The sequence below is a fragment of the Mustela lutreola genome, chromosome 14 (assembly GCF_030435805.1).
Source record: "Mustela lutreola isolate mMusLut2 chromosome 14, mMusLut2.pri, whole genome shotgun sequence".
Taxonomy (NCBI): domain Eukaryota; kingdom Metazoa; phylum Chordata; class Mammalia; order Carnivora; family Mustelidae; genus Mustela; species Mustela lutreola.
The window spans coordinates 28419438-28425116 of NC_081303.1; the positions used below are offsets into that span (position 1 = coordinate 28419438).

The following is a 5679-nucleotide window of genomic DNA, read 5'->3' on the forward strand; positions in this document are numbered from 1 at the left end:
TGAGAAATGGTCTGTGGGCTTCTGCTGCTTGCCTGAGCCCAGTCTCGCGGTGGGAGAAACCCGCATACAGCGAAAGCCTCTTTGCCTGGGCATCTCCCCTGGGAAAGCACAGCATTCTTTGGGAAATCAGAGTTGGGTTTGGGGATGCTGCTGCTGCTTGCCTGAGCTAGTCTCCACAGCACGGTGGAAGACACCCGCATGGAGAAAAATACTCTTTGCCCTAGCATCCCCTCTGCCTGAGAGAGAATCATGGTCGCACTCGTTTGTCACCGCGCTCCCCAGAAGCAAGTGTGGGGAAGGCGCAGCACGCCGCCCCCGGGGAAGAGAAGGAGCCTTTGGCCTTGGGGTCTGGAAACGCTCGGGAAGCAGGATAGCCTGCCGTGGCACCAAGAGCAGGCCAGTGGCAGGACAAGTGTCACCCACTCCCTGTGCGGAGAAATGGAAGCCTGGCTCCTAAGGAGACATGGGGGACAGTAGGGCAGGGGTGCGTGCTCCACTCTGAGGAAGGAGTCTGGGCAGAAGATAGGACTGTCCTGTACCTCTGGTCCAAGTGGACAGCATCTCCTTGGCCACCTGTTCCAAGGGCAGACTTGGGCTTGTCCCCAGGTGCCATACTTGGAACTCGCAGAAACAACCCCATGGAGAAACGGGCATCAGATGCCTTCTTCCACCAAGATGTGGCAGCGTTGTGGATGTCAGAGGGTTTGCAGGGAAAGGAGTGGAGACACTCCCCCACTGTTCCCCATTCCAGTGCACGGGCCGAGTGCAGGGATCCTGTCGCCTCCTCTCTCCTGTGGTGAAGGCACTGGCCTAGACCGCGAATATGTCTGAGCGCGGGAGCAAAGGCAAACCTTACCTGCGCCAGGAGATGGTAATTGGCATAGAGTGCCATGCTAGGCCACGCACGCTGCTGCAGGGTTTTGGCTGTGTCTGCTTAGTTCGGTTTAGCAAGGTGAACCCCGGGCGCGAACTTGGAGCCCGGGAAAGAAAGGCCCAATAGGCACCAGCTCTCCCGCGGCTCTTCTTCCCTGGCGCGACACAGCAAACGACCAAATCCTTGCTGAGGAAGCAGCAGCGAAGTGCGGTTCCCGCCAAGCTGAAAATCTCTGTGAAAGCATAGCAGTCGTGGGAAATCAGAGTCGGTTCTGTGGGCTGATTTTGCTGCTTGCCTTAGCCTAGTATTCGCAGCTCGATGGAAGAAACCCGCATAGAGCAAAAGCCTCTTTGCCGGGACATCCCCTCTGGGAAAGCACAGCATTCTTTGGGAAGTCAGAGTCGTGTCTGTGGCATGCTGCCTGCTGCTTGCTGGAGCTAGTCTCCACATCATGGTGTAATAAACCTGCATGGAGCGAAATCCTCTTTGCCTGGGCATCCCCTCTGCCTGAGAGAGAAGCGCGGTGGCGCCTGTGGAAAGAGCCTGAAGGAAAGGGACTCGTCTGTCACTGCAGAGCGATGGAAGCCTGGCTGATAAGGAGACACGTAGGGAGGATTAGGGCAGGGGAAAGGACTCCACTCTGAGGAAGGAGTCTGGGCAGCAAGCTTGCCTGTGCTGAGCATTTGTCCCAAGGAGACAGCAGCTCCTTGGCCACCTGTCCGTGGTGGAGACATGGGCTTGCCTCTAGGCGCCTACCCTGAACTCGAGAAACAACGCCCAGATAGAACTGGTCTTCAGATGCCTTCTTCCTCCAGGATGTGGAAGCTTGCAGGAGACATGGGGTTGAAGGGGAACGAGTAGGGTCAGTCCACCAAAGCACCCTATTCAGTGCACAGTCGGTGTGCAGGGATCCTGTCACCTCTCCTTTCCTGTGTGGTACGCACTGGCCTAGTCCGCGAGTCCGCCTGAGCGCCAGAGTAAAAGGCCAAGCGATGCCTACACCAGGAGTTGGTAGTGTGCATAGAGTGCCATCAAGGCTACACACTCTGCTGCACGGTTGTGGCTGTGTCTGCTTAGTTCGGCCTGGCAGGGTGAACCCAGGACGCGAACATGGAGCCCGGGAAAGCAAGGCCCAAGAGGCACCAGCTCACCCGCAGCTCTTCTTCCCTGACGCGACTGAAGCCTTGCTGAGGAAGCCGCGGCGAAGTGCTGTTCGTTGCAAGCCAAAGCCTCTGCGAAAGCACAGCTTTCGCTGACAAATGTTCTGTGGGCTTCTGCTGCTTGCCTGAGCCCAGTCTCTTGGTGGGAAAACCCGCATACAGCGAAAGCCTCTTTGCCTGGGCATCTTCCTGGGAAAGCACAGCATTCGTTGGGAAATCAGAGTTGGGTTTGGGGATTTTGTTGCTGCTTGCCTGAGCTAGTCTCCGCAGCACGGTGGAGGACACCCGGAAGGAGCAAAACACTCTGCGCCCTAGCATCCCCTCTGCCTGAGAGAGAAGCATGGTCGCACATGCCTGTCACCGCACACCCCAGGAGCAAGTGTGGGGAAGGCGCAGCACGCTGCCCCGGGGAAGAGAAGGAGCCTTTGGCCTTGGGGTCGGGAAACGCTCGGGAAGCAGGATAGCCTACCGTGGCACCAACAGCAGGCCAGTGGCCAGACAATTGTCACCCGCTCCCTGGGCGGAGAGATGGAAGCCTGGCTGCTAAGGAGATATGAGGGAACCGTAGGGCAGGGGTGCGTGCTCCACTCTGAGGAAGGAATCTGAGTAGAAGGCAAGCCTGTCCTGTGCCTCTGGTCCCAAGGGGACATCATCTTCTTGGCCACCTGTACCAAGGACAGACGGGCTTGCCCCAAGGTGCCAAACCCGGAACTCGCAGAAACAACCCCATGGAGAAACGGGCAGTCAGATGCCATCTTCCACCAAGATGTGGCAGCGTTGTGCGTGGCATGGGGTGCGCTGGGGAAGGAGTGGAGACTGTCCCCCTCAGTTCCCAATCCCAATGCACGGGCCGTGTGCAGGGATCCTGTCGCCTGACCTACGCCAGGAGATGGTAATAGGCATAGAGTGCCATGCTAGTTCACTCACGCTGCTACAGGTTTGTGATTGTGTCTGCTTAGTTCGGCCTTGCAGAGTGAATCCAGGACGTGAACTTGGAGCCCGGGAAAGCAAGGCCCAAGAGGGACCAGCTCTCTCGCAGCTCTTCTTCCTTGACGCGACTGAAGCCTTGCTGAGGAAGCCGCGGCGAAGTGCTGTTCGCTCCAAGCCAAAGCCTCTGAGAAAGCACAGCATTCGCTGAGAAATGTTCTGTGGGCTGCAGCTGCTTGCCTGAGCCCAGTCTCTTGGTTGGAGAAACCCGCATACTTCGAAAGCCTCTTTGCCTGGCCATCTACCCTTGCAAAGCAAAGCATTCGTTGGATATCATATTTCGGTTTGGGGATGCTGCTGCTTGCCTGAGTTAGTCTGTGAAGCACGGTGGAAGATACCCGCATGGAACGAAATACCATTTGCCCTAACATCCTCTCTGCCTGAGCGAGAAGGGTGGTTGCACACCACTGTCACCGCATTCCCAGGAGCAAGTGTGGGGAAAGCACAGCACGCCGCCTCCGGAGAAAAGACGTAGCCGCTGGCCTAGGTGTCGGGAAAATTGAACAGCCACATGCAGAAAAATGAAATTGGACCATTTCCTTACACCATACATGAAAATAGACTGGAAATGGATGAAGAAGCATAATATGAGAAAGGAATCCATCAAAATCCTTGAGAAGAGAATAGTTAGCAACCGCTTTGACCTCAGGAGCAGCAACTTCTTCTTAGGAACATCGCCAAAGGCAAGGGAAGAAAGGGCAAGAATGAACTATTGGGATTTCATCAGATTAAAAAGCTTTTGCCCAGCAAAGGAAACAGTTAACAAAGCCAAAAGATGACTGTCAGAAGTTATCTGGGAGAAGATATTTGCAAATGACATACCAGATAAAGGGCCAGTATCCAAAATCTATAAAGAGCTTATCAAACTCAACACCCTAAGAACAAATAATCCAATGAAGAAATGGGCAGAGGACATGAACAGACATTTCTGCAAAGAATACATCCAAATGGCCAAGAGACACATGAAAAAATGCTCCACATCACTCAGCATCAGGGAAATACAAATCAAAACCAGAATGAGATACCACCTCACACCTTTCAGAATAGCTAACATGAACAAGTCAGTCAATGACAGATGCTGGCGAGGATGTGGAGAAAGGGCAACCTTCCTTCACTGTACGTGGAAATGCAAGCTGGTGCAACCACTCTGGAAAACAGCGTGGAGGTGCCTCAAAAAGCTGAAAATAGAACTACTCTATGACCCAGTGCTTGTAGTACTGGGTATATACCCTACAGATACAAACGTGGCATTCTGAAGGGGCACATGCACCCAAATGTTTATAGCAGCAATGTCCACAATAGTTAAACTATGGAAAGAACCTAAATGTCCTTCAACAGATGAATAAATAAATAAGATGTAGTATATATGTACAATGGAATACTATGCAGCCATCAAAAGAAATGAAATCCTGCTATTTGTGATGACGTGGATGGAACTAGAGGGTATTATGCTTGGCGAAATAAATCAATCTGAAAAGACAACTATCATATGATCTCCCTGATATGATGAAGTGGAGATGCAACATAGGCGGTTTCGGGCGAACGAAAAGAAAAATAAAAGAAGATGGGATTGGGAGGGAGACAAACCATAAAAGACTGAATCTCACAAAACAGACTGAGAGTTGCTGGGGAGAGGTGTGTTGGGAGAGGATGGTGGGGGTATGGACATTGGGGAGGGCAGGTGCTATGGTGAGTGATGGTGAGTGCTGTGAAATGTGTAAACCTGGTGATTCACAGACCTGTACCCCTAGGGATAAAAACACATTATATGTTTATAAAAAATTTTTAAAAATAATTTAAAAAATCCATTAAAGAAAAAACACATATTGCAAGCCCAGAGCTAATCTCATATTCAATTAAAAAAGTTTGAAAGTTTTCCCCTTAAAGATCAGAAAAAAGACAAGTGTGTCCACTTTCACTACTCTCATTTGATAAAGTACTGGATGTCCTAGCCAGAGAAAGAAGGAACACAAAGAAATAAGAGACTCCAAAAAAAAAAAAGGAAGAAGTAAAATTTTATTTTATTGGATAACATGAACTTACATGTTAAAAAATCCTAAAAACTTCACAAAAAATTTTGAATAAATTTAGTAAAGCTGCCAAATACAAGATCAATATATAAAAGACAAGAATTTTGTTTTGTTTCATATTTTAAAATATGGAATGCTTCCCAGTTTTTCATGTCATCCTTGTTCAGTGTTCACAGTAATCTTCTCTGCATCATTCCAATTTTAGTATATGTGCTGCCAAAGAAAGCACAAGACAGGAGCATTTTAATACTCTAATGATGAACTATCTGAAAAAATAAAGAAAACAATCTAATTCACAATAGCATCAAAAATAATAAAATATTTAGGAATAGATTTAACTAAGAAGATGAAAGATCTGTACTCCATAAACTATGACATTGATAAAGAAATTGAAGGAGACACAAATGGAAAGATAGCTCATATTTATGAATGGTAAGAATTAACATTGTTAAAATGTCCATACTACCGAAAACCATCTGTAAATCCAATTCCTATCAAAAATCCAATGTTAGGGGCGCCTGGGTGGCTCAGTGGGTTAAGCTGCTTTCTTCAGCTCAGGTCATGATCCCAGGGTCCTGGGATCGAGCCCCGCATCAGGCTCTCTGCTCAGCAGGAAGCCTGCTTCCTC

The 5679-nt window shown here is 49.8% G+C and overlaps 1 non-coding gene across 1 annotated transcript; it reads right to left on the reverse strand.

Moving 5' to 3' along the window:
* Nucleotides 1-5173: 5173 nt before the first annotated feature.
* LOC131815382 (U6 spliceosomal RNA) lies at nt 5174-5280 on the reverse strand. The gene has a single exon (XR_009347698.1). It is a non-coding gene; the product is annotated as a U6 spliceosomal RNA (small nuclear RNA).
* Between the last annotated feature and the right edge of the window lie 399 nt (nt 5281-5679).